Below are 18559 nucleotides of genomic sequence, written 5' to 3'. Positions count from 1 at the left end.
TTGGCAAGGAATGTCTTCCTTTTAGGCCTTTTCTTCTTCCTATTTGTCATCCAGTGAATCGTTTGTTTTTGATCTTTTTTTTCAGCTGTGCAATGGGGGAGGGTTCTCACAAGACTTTGCATAAGGGAATGAGGAAGAAGTGCAAGTTCAAGATTAATGAGATTCAGGACATAGGGATCAAAATATGTGGCACTGCACTCAATTTTTTATTTTTTTTTATTTGATCTTTAGGACTGACCTCACTGTTTTTTTGCAAGTAATGAAATGCCGTCAGTTATGCTGATACTTTGTTTAGTTAGTCAGTTTTCATTCAATATTCAATGCATATGCATATGTCTAAAAAATGTTGACTCCCTCATGGTGAAAGTTCAAGCTATATGTGAGCATAAATGTATGAATTCAGACACTGCTGTACACACTACTGTGCTATGTGATGTTATGTTGCCCCCCACAAAAAGAAAAAAAAATTGTAGGTTTGTTGCCTCTCTAAACAAATCTTAAGTCTTATTCAAACATTTTAGCTTCTCTAGGATTGGTCTCATCAACAAATACAATACAAATTGTGAGATCTTTGTGTTCCTCCTGTCGACTCGGGCTGGGGGGCAGGGAATCAACCTCGCCTCTACAAACACAGTGATACTGCATGACATTGATTGCAATCCATTCAATGATAAACAAGCAGAGGACCGCTGTCATCAAATGGGGCAAACCAGGTAAGTATAATCAAAAGGAAATGGAGATTGCCATAAAGAAGGGAATTTAGTTCCTGATAATGATTTTGCATTGCAGAACAGTGCAGGTGATCAAGCTCATCAGCAGAGATTCGACTGAGGCATGCATGCTCCTTGTGGGACAGGAGAAGCTGAAACTGGAACAGGACATGACTATATCAAACCTACAAGTCACAATTTACAAGATGAACCTCATAATGTCCTCCATCTTAGTGGTAGGGTGTGGTATTACCCAAATGTTTCATATATTAAATAATCATATGATTCATTCCTGTTTTTTTTTATTATTATTATTACCATAAATTATAGGTACAGAGCCTCAGACTGTCACATTTCGGTCGTTGCAGAGAGAACACAGGAGTCACAAGTATCACAAACCGTCTTTATTGAAGAAACACAGGAGAGAATCCAACAGGGAAACAGGAGCAAATGCACCAACACAACGAGTAGACCCGACAGGGGAGAATCACACAGACAGGAACTTAAATACACAGGATAATTAATTTAATGCAGGTGCAGGACAGAAACATGACCAAATTAGGGAACACTGAACAGAAACAGGGGCAGAACAGGTCCATGATCCTGATATATCGCCCCCCTCCCGGAAGGCGCGTCCTCGTGCCGTAGAACAACAGAGGGGGGGGCACAGGTGGGACCTAAGGAGGAGGGTCAGGAGGAGGATGGATCTCCGGGAGGAGGACGACAGGCAGAGACAAGGGAGGCAATGAAAGAGGAAGGAGCCAGGGAGGAGACAGGAGGGGCCCAGAACAGGAGGAGCACAGCAGGACCCAGGCCACAGCCATAACGGTGGCCCATGGTGGAGCCGACGGAGGGAGGAGCCATGGAGGAGGAATGGCTGCCAACTCCAGTGGGCCAACCAAAGGAGCAGGTGTTGGAGGAGCCCGAGGCGGAGACAGAGAGCCAATGAGCCAGGTGGATGCCGAGGATCCGGGGGGCCAGGGTGGAGCTGAGGGCTCTGGTGACCGAGCGACTGAGGACCAAGGTGGAGCTGGTGGGAGGAAGGAGCCCAACAGAGCCGGGAGGACGGAGTGACGAGGTGCAGCCGGAGGAGCGGAGTCCTAAGGCGATGGCGGGTCGACGCCCGACCAAGGCAGAGCCAGAGGGACGAGGGAGCCCAGTGGAGCTGGTGGATCGACGGGTGATGGTGGCGGCGAGGGAGCTAGGAGACGAGGTGGAGCCGCTGGGTCTACGGGCCGAGGCGGAGTCCGGGCCTCGGAGGCTGGAGACAGAGGTGAGGGATACTCCGATTAAGGCGACGCTGCAGGATGGCAGTCCCGTGGAATTCGCACTGTATTGATGATGGGCTGAGGGTGAGCAGAGGGGCTGCCAGATGACAGCGGAGGAGAAGGCAGGAGCAGGCAGATGGGTGTGCATTCGTGAGCCTCCAGGCTCTCAGGGCTGCCCTTCAGGATCAAAGCCCTGATCCTGGTTTCGGCTCTATCTCCAGGGCGATCCTCCGCTCAGTCGCTCAACGTTGCGCTGGCTCGTTGATCGCAGCGGGATTAGGCTCTCTGTCATCGGTGGGCTCAGGCTGATGCTTCGCACCATGGGGAGATGGTGGGCTGGGCACTGGGTCGGAAGTGGAACTGGCGAGATTCTCCAGGGAACAGGCTGGGAACGGAGATCCGTTTCTCGCCAGAGTCCACTCCACAAAGGTGGCGAAATTCGCTCGAGGACCATCTTTGGACGACAGCGCTCTGCACGAGATGTTTAAACTGGCGTCATAGAACGCACAGAGCGCGTCGACCTGGTTAGAGCAGTGAGGACCAGGAACAGCAATCGGCCCTCGAGCAATCTCTCCCCCTGCTCCAGCAGGAGGAGGAAGTATTCCGGATGGGAGAGGGGATCCATGGAACACAACGGGGAAAAAAAGACACTGGGTAAAAAGAGAAACAAAAACGGAGGGTAGACACATGGAGGTAACTATTTAGGTCGGGTCTTCTGTCACATTTCGGTCGTTGCAGAGAGAACACAGGAGTCACAAGTATCACAAACCGTCTTTATTGACGAAACACAGGGGAGAATCCAACAGGGAAACAGGAGCAAATGCACCAACACAACGAGTAGACCCGACAGGGGAGAATCACACAGACAGGAACTTAAATACACAGGATAATTAAACGCAGGTGCAGGGAATTAACTAATCAGACTGAACGAGGACAGGAACATGACCAAATTAGGGAACACTAAACAGAAACAGGGGCAAAACAGGTCCATGATCCTGACACAGACATAACATGCAGGAAAAAAATATTTATATCATGGCCATGAATTAATTCCCACGACTTACTAATTTGTCACTTCGCTTTAAGTAAATTATAAGCACGATTTACTAATTTGTTACCTTGTTTTAAGTAGTGCTGTCAAACCTAAGTAAGTGCATCCAAAATATGCGTGTTTTGTGTATATTTATTATGTATATATAAATACACACACATGCACTTATATGTTTAAGAAAAATATCTAAAATTGAAAAAACTAGAGAATAGGCAATTTATTGAAACTCAAATTCATTTTCAGGCTGTTCATCAGCTGATCAAAAGTTTAAGACCATAGCATTAAAAAATCTGCGCAAAAATATGGCTTTCATGTCATTGTCCTTCAGGCAGTCACACTGTCATGACCTCCTGATGGCAAAGGTCAAAAGTCTTTCTGTCTTTGAACGTGGCAGGATTGTTGAGCCGCACATGCAAGGGTGCGCACAACGCGCCATCGCTGCCGAGGTTGGACGCAGTAAGACTTAAATTTCTTAAAAGATCCTGAGAGTTATGGGACAAAAAAAGTCAAGTGGTAGACCCAAAAAGATCAGGGGAACACGCAAGATGGTCCAAAAGAGCGACGTTATTCTCCTGGAAGAAGTCCTTCATCAGGCGGTTGTTGTGAACTGCAGCATTGTCCTGTTGAAAGACCCAGTCATTACCACACAGATGAGGTTCCTCAGTCAAGAGGGATGCCCGCTGCAACATGTCCACATAGCCAGCCGCTGTTTGACGCCCCTGCACAACATGAAGCTACATTTTCCCATTGAAGGAAAAAGCACCCCAGATCATGATGGAGCCTCCTCCACTGTGCCGCATAGAAAACATCTCCAGTGGGATCTCCTTGTCATGCCAGTAACGTTGGAAGCCATCAGGCAGAGGTGTAAAGTATTGGAATAAATGTATCTAATTACTGTACTTGAGTATCTTTTCAGATACTTTGTAGTTGTACTGAGTATCAAAGATATTAACAACTTTTACTCTATACTTCACTACATTTTTGAATGAGTATCTGTACTCTTTACTCCACTACATTTGACATGAGTGTTGCAGTTACACATTACATTTTGCATGGTACCTAGCTTTTCTGCAGCAGTTTATTTCTGCTACAAAAGATGTGATATCGCCAACTACAGGGCACTGAAAGTACTATATTTTTGTTACATGTTCTCTATGCCTTCTCTTGGACTTTTATGTCACTTCCTGTCTCCCGTGGTGTTTGTAGTCAGTTTGTATCTTATCTTGTTAAGCTTGTTAGCCTCCTGTATATATATAGCCCTAGTGTTTCTTTAGTTCTTTGTGAGTTGTTGAATATAATGGTTGTCTGTTTGCCTGCCATTCTGTGCATTGTTCCCTTTGGTTTTGGTTTGTTGTTTGTTCTAGTTTTTCCATGAAATGCCTGCACATAGATCCATGCCTCTGCCTGTTTTCCCAGCTTCTCCACAACGTTACAGTTTTTGACTGGCATGTCTCTTCGACTAGTGCATCTTTGAGCCTATATTTAGTATAAGTAAAATACTTAAGTACTGTTAAAATGAATGAATGAATATCTTTATTGTCATTGTACAAGTACAATGAAATTGAAGAAAAGCAAACCTTTAAGGTAAAAAAAAACAACAAAAAAAAACAACTCAACATTCACAAGTTACATTCACATTTCTGCCGGTCATTGCACGTTCCCGTCTTATTGCACAGTAAGTGTACAGTAGATAATTACTAAGTGTTTAAATCTTTGTTGTGTTCAGTGCATTTATGACTCTGGGGTAGAAACTGGTTTTCAGTCTGTTAGTCCGAGTTTTCATTAATCTGTAACGTCTGCCTGAGGGCAGCAGTTCAAAGTGAATGTGTCCCTGGGTGAGATGGGTCTCTGAGAATATTATGTGCCTTCCTGAGACAGTGGGAACTACCGGTCTTCCAGGGAGGGGAGGGGGCGACCGATAATATTTTGGGCCATGTTGACAACCCTCTGAAGCGCCTTCCTCTCTGCGACTGTGCAGCTGGAAAACCACACACAGATGCAGTATGTGAGGATGCTCTCTATGGAGCAGTGGTAGAAGGACACCAGCAGTTTCTGTGTAAGCTGATTTTTCCCAAGAATTCTCAGAAAGTACAGTCTCTGATGTGCCTTCTTGATGGTAGCGGTGATGTTGGTGCTCCAGGTTAGGTCATCATCAAGGTGAACGCCCAGAAATCGGAAGGTGGAGGTCCTCTCCACACAGTCCCCATTGATGAACAGGGGCTGAATGTCCGTTTTCTTTCTCCTGTAGTCAATAATCAGTTCCTTGGTCTTGGTAATGTTCAGGGCCAGGTTGTTTTCTATACACCACACTGACAACTGCTCCACCTCCAGAGATGAGCCCCACCACGGTGGTATCATCAGCGAACTTGATGATGGTGTTGCTGGAGTGGGTGGGGGTGCAGTCATGGGTGAAAAGAAGGGGACTCAGCACACAGCCCTGGGGAGAATAAGGCATGAGGAGGAGTGGCGGCCTACCTTCACCTTCTGCGGGCGATTGGACAGAAAGTCCTTAATCCACAGGCAGATGGGATATTCCCAGTGATATATTCCCAGGTCTAACAGTTTGTTCACCAGTCTGTGGGAGGATGGTGTTAAATGCCGAGCTAAAGTCCACAAAGGGCAGCCGCATGTAGCTCCCCTGCTGCTCCAGGTCAAATAGAGCCGAGTGGAGAGCTGTGGCGATGGCGTCCTCCATGGACCTGTTGGCTTTGTTGGTGAACTGGTAAGGATTGAATCTGGGTGGGAGGGTTGAGACTATGTAGGTCCGGACCAGCTTCTTAAAGCACTTCGTAATGATAGGTGTGAGTGCAACTGGACGGTAGTCATTCAGACAGCTGATGGTGTTCTTCTTCGGGATTGGGATGATTATGGAGGTCTTCACTTCAGGTGTCACTGTCAGTGGCCGAGAGGTTGCTGGGTCTGTAGTTGGTCATGTGCTGGACCCCCTGCCACACCTGCCTGGGATTGTTACTCTGGAAGCAGTTCTCGATCCTCCTCCTCTAGCCAGCCTTAGCCTCTCTGATCCCTCTCTTCAGGTCAGCTCTGGCAGCACTATATAGCGCCCGATCGCCAGACCTGAAGGCTGTGTCCCTTTCCCTGAGCAGGCGCAGCACCTTTTTTGTCATCCAGGACTTTGTGTTGGGATAGACCCGGGTGTATTTGTCCACACTGACAGTGTCTGTGCAGTGCTTGATGTATCCCGGGACCGCTGCTGTGTACTGCTCCAGGTTCTGGTGTTCAAAAACCTCCCAGTCTCTTGACTCAAAGCAGTCCTGCAGAAGTCCTTCAGGCCAGGCTTTTACAATTTTGGTTATGGTAGGAGCTCTTTTCCGGACATGTAGTCTGACAGGCCCAGATGTGGTAGTGGTTTGGCCCTAAAGCTTGAGCTTGCTTGCTCTCTGATCGATTGCTTCAGTCTGTTGTGCTGCTGAGAGGTTTGTGATTGTAGCTCCGTGTACCTTCGCTTTTTATTGAATCTCTACTTTACTTTCACTCCCTTTTGTCTAAAGTGATAATACATAACTTAATTCCCACCATATTTCTGGTGTTATCTTTCAAACTAATCTAACTAATTTGATCGTTCGCTTTTAAAACCGCGAGTGCAGCTTGTTAGCCCGTTAACTCACGGTTCCATTTGCGTTTCTATTCGCGCCTATTATTGTTTTCTTTTTTCTTTTTTTTTCTCGCTCCGTTTTTCACGAGCTCATCAAACAACAGTGGTAAGTGGTAAGTTAAATTGGTATCATTCATCAATCACGGTGAGTAATGGCTTCTTCTCCTGCTATTGTTGTTTGCACTGTTTGCCACATGTACAGTTTATCTGTCTCTGTCAACAGCGAGGGATTCACATGTGATAAACGCAGGGAAATAGTTAGGCTGACAGAGAAGGTTTTAGAACTAGAGACACGCATCCAAACTTTAGTTGAGGATAGTAAGAATGTGAGGGCTGTAGATACTGCTTTGGATGCGACTAGCTCAGGGAGTCCTGTACATTGTTCGGTTTCGGTTGAGCCCGTGCAGCAGGGCAACTGGGTGACTGTGAGGCGGCCTAGTCGTGGGTCAAAACACCACTCTTCCATTCCGATCAAAACATCAAACAGGTTCTCCCCACTCAGTGAAGCACCCACTGAGAAACCTGATGAAAGTGCTCTAGTTATTGGCGATTCTATTGTACGGAACGTGAAAATAGAGACACCAGCCACCATAGTCCATTGTTTACCAGGAGCCAGAGCGCTTGACATCTTGGCAAATTTAAAAGTGCTGACTAATGCTAAACGTAAATTCAGTAAGATTGTTATCCACGTTGGCGCTAATGATGTTCGACCTCGCCAGTCGGAGATGACTAAAAATAATGTTAAAGAGGTGTGTGAACTTGCAAGTACGATGTCAGACACTGTAATATGCTCTGGTCCGCTCCCTGCTTATTGTGGCGATGAGATTCATAGCAGACTGTCGTCACTCAATGGCTGGATGTCTAAGTGGTGCCCACAAAATAACATAGGCTTTATAGACAATTGGAAGAATTTTTGGGGCAGACCTGACCTGTTGAAAAGAGATGGTGGAGATGGCCCCCCTCCTGGGGTGGTGCCGCTCTTCTTTCTAGAAATATGACACATAGTCTTACTGTGCGTTCACACCAGACGCGACTTGTGTGAATAAATCACGCTATTCGCGCGTAGTTGAACGCTTGAACATTTTGAGTTTACTCGCTTCATTCGCGCGTGAATTTCACTTCATAACAGACGCGAATTCGCGTCAAGGAGGGGCTTCTGCCAGGCGGCTCCATTCTCATTTCACTACACTGGTCCAATCACAAATAACAATTTTTTACTATACTATTGTGAGTGTATTTGCAATAGGATATAATTAGAATGAATGTACGTTTGCCATAAGTAGCCTATTCTAGTCTTAACATAGAAATAATATTTTTATGTAACAAATAGGCTATAAATTATGATTTACTATGTTGTGCACAAAGTAACAGTCCAAGCAAGATCCTTTTTATTCCTGTTTCTATAAAAGTACGAAGATGTATCGTACAGCGACGATGATTTTGTCCTCCACTGTTGTTTCGGATTTCTGCCTCCCTCGCTACGTCGTAATCACGTCACTACTAGAGCAAGCTCCTGATTGGTTAATGCGGCGCGTATTTTCGCCAAAGTTCAGATTTTTCAATGCCCGAAACGCTCAATTTGCGCCGCCTCAACCACGCCGCAAGATGTCTATTCGCGCCTTTGCATTGACTTAACATGTAAATCACTCGTGCTTAACGCTTCATTCGCGTCTGGTGTGAACGCACCTTTAGAGTTCGCATTTGACTAACTAACCTGACTAAGGTCAGGAAGCAGACAGACTGGCTAAACCGACCGTCTGCCCAGCCAACATTTCCACGTGGGCCCCATGTGGCTTTTTGATGGGCTGCCACTTGGACCCTACATGGGCAACCCAAATGGGACCCATACATTTTTGTCCATCGGCTCCACTTGGGCCCCATGTGTTAGCCCATAGGGGCACATGATGGGTCCATAGTGGGCTCTAAGTGGGGCCCATGTTGATTTTCATTATATGGGCCCACATGGGTCCCAAATTCATCTGGATAAAGTTAATATGCAAAATCATCTTTCAAACCACTTAAAGGTGCTGTATGTAGAATTGACACCGAGTGGTTGAACTAGGTATTGCAGTCCAAATTCAAAATATTGGAGACGGTTATTTTCACCCGGCCCCTCCTCCTCAGACTTGACGCACACGCAGGTTGCCAGATTAACGACATCAACAGGAAGGAGCGCACATGACGATGAATACAATTAAATACGCTGTGTTTTCCAGGAACTAGCAACCCGCGGTGCCGAAATACAATTGGGTAAACTGTCAGTGGGTGGGTTTCACAAACCATAACAAACACAGACATTCCAGGCCGGAATGCACATTTTCAAAGGAGAATAACTGACTGTAGCATTGTTTTTCAGATAAACAAGCATGTTAATTTAGCATGTTTCTTAAATATCTGCAAACGTATTATGGTATTTTTATGCTTTAGTAGAGTCAAAATCCTACATACAGCACCTTTAAGTTAAAATGTTTTTTTTGGAAACCTGTACCTGACCTGATTTGTTGATTTTATGTGGTGCTCAATACATTTTAAATTACATGATAAAATATTTCAACTGTGAAGAAAATGACTTCAACTCAATCTCTAAATCACATTTTTTATTGGGTAAAACAAAATATTAAACAAAAATAGACAAAAACACTTGAATAGATCAGGATAAAATTATATTCCTAGGCCTGTGCAGACTCCTCAGCTTCATACCTAAAAACAGTAAAGAAAAAAACAGAGAATAGGCATTTATTTTAAAATACTACTAAACATTTACAAGAGCATTAAAGGGATAGTTCACCCAAAAATGAAAATTCCGTCATCATTTACTCACCCTCAAGTAGTTCCAAACCTGTATGAATTTCTTTGTTCTGCCGAACACAAAGGAAGATATTTTGAAGAAAGTCTGTAACCAGGCTGTTTTGGGGTACCATCTGTTTCCTACATTCTTCAGAATATCTTCCTTTGTGTTCGGGCAGAACAAAGACATTCATACAGGTTTGGAACTACTTGAGGGTGAGTAAATGACAGAATTTTCATTTTTGGGTGAACTATCCCTTTAAAAGGCATGGGTGGTTATAATTAAGCTGTGCCAGTACTTTTCCCTATGTGACAAAACTATCACTTAAAGGGATAGTTATTACTAAAGGTAACATGAACAATTTAAAGGTGACACTATTCAGTTAAGAAATGTAATTATGTGCTAGGAGCTATTTTTGTAAAATAGCCTACATGATAATGCAACAGTTTGATCCAAAATACAGCAAAAGCAGTAATATTGTGAAATATTTTTACTATTTAAAATAACTACTTTCTATGTTAATGTGTTAAAATGTAATTTATTTCTGTGATCAAAGCTAAATTTTCAGCATCATTACTCCAGTCTTCTGTGTCACATGATCCTTCAGAAACTATTCTAATATGCTGATTTGCTGTTCAAGAAACATTTTTTTATTAATATTATCAATATTTAATACAGTTGAGTACATTTTTTTTCAGGATTCTTTGATGAATAGAAAGATTCAAAGATAAGCATTTATCTAAAATAAAAAGCTTTTGTAACAATATGCACTATTTAAAAGCTTGGAGTCAGTATAATTTGTTTTTTGGGGGGTGGGGGATTACATAAATTAATACTTTAATTTAGCAAGGATGCTTTAAATTGAAAAAAAGTGATGATAAAGACATTTATAATGTTACAAAAGTTTCTGTTTCCGACAAATGCTGTTCTTGAACTTCTTATTCGTCAAAGAAACCAGAACAAAAATTCTACTCTGCTGTTTTCACAGGAATAAATTACATTTTAACATGTATTCAAATAGAAAGCTACGGAGCCCGGGAAGTCACCTGTTGGAGAAAAAAACAACAATCCGTGCCGACGGGTTTGCAATCCGTTCCCTCAGTTTATAAACCGTACTCACGAATTCTTAAACTGTTCCCTCGGTTTAACAAATCGTGCCCACGGATTAATAAACCGTACCCACGAATTTTGAATCCGTGCGCACGCTTTCGCAATCCGTTCCCACGGGTTTGTAAACTGTACTCACGGATTCATGCAGCATGCTCCTATGTAGCCTACGTGTTAACGAATCATATTGTATATTGTTTTATTGCATATTATTATGTGGAATAGGCCTACAGCAAATTGTAACGGACACGAGTTGGAATACAACGATTTAATAAGAAAAATGTGCGTCAAAATCTTGTTTAATTTGTGATCATCTTAGCACTTGATTATTATTGCATAATAAACCTGGCATTGTGAGTGACTTTGGAGTCATTTGTTACTCTTTTGTAAGTCGTTTTGAATAAAAGCTTCTTCTAAATGCATGTAACCTAAATATATAACAACAACAACAATAATAAAATAATAGTTATTATTATTATTTTAATTTATAGGCTAAATAAATGAGTGCACTTAAGACAGTAAAATGTTTGTCATGAAATAATTCATGAATGCTTTATTTTTAATAACATTTTACAGTTTTGGAAATGTGTTTGTGTACTATTCATTCTTAACACGAAGACTTATTTTGGTGATTTTATTATACATTTTATATAATCAGTTTGGAGTAGCACAGTGCTCATTCAACAAATGCACAGCTAAACAGATGAGTTTTGAGTCTAGATTTAAATGTGGCTAATGTATTAGCACATCTGATCTCTTCCTGTATATTCCATATAGCTAAAGCTGTAAAGCCAACTCCTTGTTACAAATATGGTAGAACCATTACCTCTACCACAAAAGACTGCTTTATAAATAATCTTCCTGATTTATGTCAGTTCCTCAGCATATCCAATAGCTCAGAACAACTTGATGATGTAACAGGAACTATGGACTCTCTCTTTTCCAGCACTTTAGATACGGTTGCTCCTTTACGCTTAAGGAAGATTAAGGATAAGAGTCCAATACCGTGGTATAATGAGCACACTCGCGCCCTAAAGAGAGCAGCCCGGAAAATGGAGCGCAGCTGGAGGAAAACTAAACTAGAGGTATTTCGTTTGGCTTGGCGGGAAAGTACACTGTCAGAAATAGGGGTACAGTAGGAGTCCATTTCTGTCCCCCAAGGTACAATCTACACTAACGTACCCCATAGGGCTTATTATTGGACCTCAAGGTACATATATGTACCTTTTTGATGGTCAAAATGGTACATATATGTTCCCAAGCATTAAAAGGTACATATATGTACCATTTCTTTTAAAGGCTAAGGTACAATATCAACTATGACTGGGCTTGTGCATAAGCTCAAGGGTTTTGCAGTGGTGCCGTTGTCGCGGTGTGAGCGCCGCGCACATTGCATCCTATCTGAAAGCCCAGGTGAGCTTGGGCCGCAGTTGTCGCTAGCATCAGGGTTATCACTCTCAACTTGGTCAGTATGTTAGCTGGTTAGCAAGACACAGGAGCTTAGCTTGGGTTTCAGGTGTACATTATTCACTGACTGTGGGGTAAATTAACACACGCTAATGTATCAACACCGTCTCGGTCGCACACACCACGTGTTCACTGTCTTAACTTTATTGCTAGCCTCCACCATCTGCTCCTGTTGTCAGTCTCTCTCTCTCTCTCTCTCTCTCTCTTTCTGGGTCTGCGCCTATTCTTAAATGAATTTGCTTTTTTATGACACATTTTAGTTTAACATATGAGAACCTAGCGAGGGCTTTGGCCACAAAGCTAATGTTGTTGCTATTATATGCTGGTCAAATTTTTTCAGTTTGTTTGGATTGTTTTTTAGTCAAGTGCACAGCTGTTTCATATCCCTCTGTTTGCTTTCTCTCAGATAATGATGTGGATGGTGAAACAGTTGACTGTGGCCTCACAGAGACTACGGTTGCGTACTTGTTTCAAGGATCTTTTAAGAAGCAAGCCAAATTCAACCAGTTTGTATGTAAGCTGAAAGAGACAGTAGTAACCCTGACATTAGAGCCTGTGCCTCCAGAGGAATGCCAGCAATCTTGTTCAGCTATACCAAGGTAAGTGAATGTAAGTTTCATCTTAGCTTTAGTGACCAACTTGAAGTTTAAGAACACTAGTACCATGACTTTTGTTCTAGTACCGTAATTATTGTCCTCATAGCAGTTAATATTTAGGCAGACATGGCTTTTTTAAGGCTACCTGAATTTTCATACCTGACCTGTTGCAAGGATTTATTTTAAGATATGCTATCAAAGACGGCAGGCCTGCACTTTAAGTATTGTTTGGTAACCTATTAATTGGAAGGGACTTAGCAATGTAAATTGTTTGTGTTAATTTGATTTACACCTAAAATTAATTTAGGTCATTATTTCAAGAGAATGACCAACTGAACTTTAACCAATCAGGTTTCAGCAGCAGCCATTCAACTAAGACTGCTTTGCTGTTGGTCACTGTAGCCCTGCAGATAGCGAAAGCTGATTCCAAATCATCAGTTCTTATTCTGCTGGATCTATCTGCCACTTTTGACACTGTGAATCATCAGATTATCCTGTCTACCATCACCTGATCTGCACTCCACTGGTTTGAATCTTATCTCACAGGTAGGTCTTTCAGGGTTTCCTGGGGAGGAGAGGTATCCAAAGGACATCAACTGGCCACAGGGATCAGTTCTTGGATCCCTCATCTTCTCCATACACACTACATCACTGGGACCCATCATACAGGCACATGGTTTCTTCTACCATTGCTATGCTGATGACACACAGCTCTATCATTCATTTCAACCAGACAACCCAATAGTAGCTGCACAGATCTCAGGCTGCCTAACAAACATCTCGGCATGGGTGAAAGAACATCACCTGCAGCTCAACCTGACAAAGACTGAGCTTCTTGTCTTCCCTGCCACTCCGACTCTACAGCATGATTTCATCATCCTGCTAGGTTCATCAAAAATGATTCTTTGATGGCCATGTTGTAAAGACAGCTCAATCATGCAAGTTTGCATTGCACTACATCAGGAGGATCAGGCCCTTCCAAACAGAGCATGCTGCACAAGTTCTTGCCCAGGTCCTTGTCATTTCTAGGCTGGACTATTAGCTGGACTTCCATCATGCACAATCAAACCTCAAAAAATGTTTCAGAATGCAGCGGCACGATTGGTCTTCCATGAGCCCAAAATGGCCCACTTCATACCACTCTTTATCTCCTTGCACTGGCTCCCGATTGCGGCTTGCATCAAGTTCAAGACATTGATGTTTGCGTACAGAACAGCCACAGCCTCAGCACCCTCCTACTTCCTCCTCACTCTTACAAATCTATATCCCCTCCAGAAGTCTGAGATCTGTAAGTAAGCAATGCCTTGTGGTAACATCATAGAGAGGCATTTTCGTTCACCTTTCCTGGCTGGTGAAATGATCTTCCCACAATCGCAGTAATTAACAGAACACCTGATACATTATCTGACAGCAACACTAATTTAATCCCATACCTGACCCATTTGACATAAAAACTGGGACCCGAACCTGCACCTGCATTAAATTATTTAACGCACCTGCATTAAATCTCCTGGCATGAGGAAGACAAAACTCATTTATTAAAACTTTTATTCAAATTGTGAATAGATTAAATACAGAAAGCAAGCAAAGAGTGCTCCCTTAAATATAATCACTACAGCTGTCAATCAGTGGCAGCGCGATTGGCTACATTGCTCAGCGTGTACTGGACCGAGTCGAAATAGTCTTGGTTACTGGACCTGCAACCCGCCCGTGCTTGTCACCACCTGGCCCACACTCGCACCGCACCCTACACATAAATTCTATTCCACCCGTTACATCTTATTAGCGGTTCACCCGCGTGTACCTGCCAGCGTTCAGGACTCTGGCTTCCCCCTTTTGGACAACATAATAGACAACTCTGGCCCCAGAGAGTGATTGTAAATTAAGTTTACATGAAATATGTTTGAAATTTCATTCTGCATCTTCTGAAATTTCAGTGTAATCCTTCTCATAAAGTCACTGAATTAACCATTAATTGTTCACCTGATTGCGTTGACGTCTGCGTGTGATGTTAGAGCATTGTATTGAATATTATATTGGAAACACACTACCGCCTACCTGACTCTGAGAGGTAAGGAAAAATACACTTACCTGAGATTATTTTTTTAATATCTCTCAAATATATGATAGTATTATTGAAAACAATCTTTTAATGTATTATTGAATAAAATATTAGTTAATTATCAAAGAAAGAAAAAATAATAGCCATAATATGGACTTTTGTAATGCTGTGATACTGTGATGCTCAGATACTGTGATTTTCTTCTCACATTGCTAATTTCACCATTAACTCTTCCCCTGAACAGTTTATGTTGTTGTATATGGTATCATTGTATTCCTTGACCATCATAACATAGGGGTAGACATCACCTTTTCTGTGCTATCTTGTTTGGTTCAGGAGATATGTCACAAAATACATAATTTGGTTATGGCGGAAAGTAAAATGGTCGCTATGGCAACCACAAGGTGTTTTTGCGACGGTTCCATTTCTGAAAATGTTTAGGGCCGCAAACTATACAAGTGTACCAAGTTTCATGTTTTTATGAAAAAGTGAACATTATTTTCACATATCACCTGGACTAAAACAACCTTTTTAAAGAATAACTGAAAAATATTTTATTTGAAGGTACAAAATCAGTCTGTAGATTTGAACTGACATATCTAATAGAAAATCACATAGTGTACGATGGTCACAGACTTTTTAGCTTCAGACTATGATTCCATCTAGTTAGAGGAGATCAAAATGTTTGATATTTTCAGCCAATTTTAGAACGCTAAAATGAAAAAACGTTTTCATTTTTCACGCATCTCTTAGCAAAAATGCACACGTTTCTGTGTGAGTTTGTTGTGATCGGAAGGAACTTAAAGTCTGGTAGTGTATGATCCTCAGTCGTATAGTGTATGATGCCCAGTTTTCCTTTGTGACTATTTTCAAAGTCTGATGCCTGGTGTTTTAAAAATCTGTTCAAATTTTAAAAGTCCTGTAGTGTATTCTAGCCTTTAGTCGCTTTTTCCCTGGACAGATACGACAGGTTTCTGATGACTCTTTCTTTGAATGGAGGACATGCCTCTTTCATCTTTGGGCATAAACTATAGTTATGTCTAGATTTTCTCATCTCAAAGCTTTGAAAATAAGTTATTAATCATTTTATAAAGTTCAACTTAAAGTGATGCCACACTGAAGCTGTGTGATTTTCACAGTAGTGCATCCTTTAAGCTCACCTTGCAACAATATGAAATCTTTAAAAATTACAGCACTGTAAAACCAGTTGTTCTGTAGCATCTGCACTGTGTTGCTAATACTATCTTTTGGATCTAACTGTAATTAATTCACATCCAGTCCAGTTTATAATATGCAAAAGTCTGAACATTAATCTCTTAATTTTACAATAAGCAGTGAAACTTACTCAAAATAAAGGCTTAAACATCTAAAAAAAAAAAAAATGCACATTTAAAGGTCTCCTCTTCTGGTAAAAGTTTTCAGACAGCTTTAAAAATGGCCGCCAGACAGTGTGAACACATGGAGACCCATATCTCAGTGTGCAATGATCTGATTGACTTGAAATTACAGGAGGTATTTAGTAACAAACACATCAATTGTTTAAGACATCAAGTATGATAACACATAATTTTTTCTTTTTATAATCTGAGCTCAAAAATGGAAGTGTGCTTAATGAGTACGTTTAATGTTTCTAGAGGATGTAGACAGGGCTGAAACTGCTCCTCTGCTTTTTCTTTTAGCTATTGAACCGTACGCAACCGCAGTTAGAAGACATAGAGATATCGAAGGTATAACAATTTCCGGTTTCGAATATAAAATAGCGCTTTGGGCAGATGATGTTATATTATTTTTAAAGAAGAGATACATCTATTCCTGCTCTACTGCATCTTATTGAGGTATTTGAGAAACTTTCAGGATATTGGACAAATAACTCAAAGTCATCTATCATGATGGTTAATGAGGAAGAAAGAAAAAATCCTCAAAGTAATGTTAACATGTTTAGAACATCCAGTGTCTTCAAATATTTGGGTATCAAAATATCTCCTAAAGTGGAAGATATTGTTAAAACAAATTATGATTCTGTTTTTGACAATGCAGCAAAGTCAATTGAACGATGGACCGCTTTACCTATCTCTGTAATAGGAAGAATAAATATTTTAAAAATGAATATATAATGAATATATATTGCCTCCATTTTTATATCTCTTTCAAAATATCACTCTAACACCTCCAAGCACCTTATTCCCTCGGCTTAAAAAACTAGTTACTAAATTCATATGGAATAATAGATGACCTAGACTGGCTCACCTTTGTGCTTTTTTGCAAACTCTAATCTTGCCTTTCCATTTTTGGAGCTGGTCAGAGGTTTGTATCTTGCTGTGTAGCATCTGTAATTCTGTGTCAAAGTCACCTGAGGACAGTAGATTGTCAGAGCATCACCCCAGCTTTCCGGAAGTTGTTGGTGATTTTACAGACACGTCTTTTATGGTTCATTTTCACAGCTTTTATGATTTGTCTGTCATCAACTACTGTTGTTTTCTCAGCCGATCAGGTCATTGTTGGTAGCTGGTGTCACTGGTGGTTTCCAAACTCTTGATTTCTCCATGTCCTTTGTTTTTGCTATAGCTCTAACTGACTTACTCTTTTCTTTTAGCATCCAAATTGCTTGCTTTTCTCTCAAAGTCAGCTCCCTCATCTTCATCCTGGTTTGTGTGTGTCATCATCGAATGCAAGATTCAGAATGCAGAAGTAATGGATATACCTGATACGACACATTCCCTGCTTTTAATATCTGAAGAATTAATGCAACAGGACACAGCTGATCACTTAGAAAGACCTGTGAGGCAACTGTTCCAATACTTATGCTCACATCAGAGAGAGGGATGAAACTCTAAAAGTGCTGAACTTCTTAGCTGGTAAAACATCTATTTGTTGAATCACCCAATAATAAAATGTGACATTCTGTAGTTTTGTCTCATATTCATCTTTTAATCATAATTGTAAATGTCTTGACTCCACAGCCAACAGAGCAATTTTGTCTTTACTGTTTGGAGGGCACTGTATGTATATATATGTGTATATATATATATATATATATATATATAATTTTCATTTATTTATTTATTATAATGGACAATGCAATGGCTCATTCAGTTTAATTCAAATTTATTTGTATAACGCATTTCACAACACATATTGTTTCAGATTTACAGAAAATGCACATTTTTCTGTTACAAAACCAGAATAGTCTTTATAGGAGTGGGTATCAGAAAGAATAGTTTAAATCTAGTACAAATTATAATATTTACAAATACCATATATGCATTTAAGCAAATTTTGTGTGCATTTTAAAGCAATGAAAATGGCATCATTTTGTATCTGGAGTCCTCTATTCACAGGTGCTGGGTCATATGAAGTCTTCATTAGAGGCTAGATTTAAAAAAGAAATTATTCATTACTGCACTCAAAGGATGACACGTTCAATAATTAATGATTAATAAATAATGTAATTAGATTTAATGTTGACAGCCCGTTTTCGCTCTTATCTCAGTGTTATTTACATTTTAAAATAGTTTATTGTTAGTTTCTGAAAAAGAGACACAAATAGAGACGGTCCCTAAATTGAGTTTGAAACGTGGAAGCGTCGCGTTTTTAAGGTGGAACAGATAGCATCAATAAGAAGCTGCGAATAAGAAGCTGGATTCAGCCTCGTACGTCAGTAAACATAAAGAAGTTTTCCCGGCTACTCTATGTGAGGATCCTGCCGGTGGCGGCTCATTTATAGCCTTTTCTCACAGCAGCTAGATTAATTAAATGTATCATTTCGATGGCGGACTGTAATCCAGAAAGGATTATGTGTTTATGAAACACACGTGAATGAAATTAAATTATGTTCTAGTTTTAAATGTGCTTTTAAATTTACAGATAACAGAGATTACACAAGATTTTTATTTTAAA

The sequence above is a fragment of the Onychostoma macrolepis genome, chromosome 08, assembly GCF_012432095.1.
Source record: "Onychostoma macrolepis isolate SWU-2019 chromosome 08, ASM1243209v1, whole genome shotgun sequence".
Classification (NCBI taxonomy): Eukaryota; Metazoa; Chordata; class Actinopteri; order Cypriniformes; family Cyprinidae; genus Onychostoma; species Onychostoma macrolepis.
Note: the sequence above shows the minus strand (reverse complement) of the source record.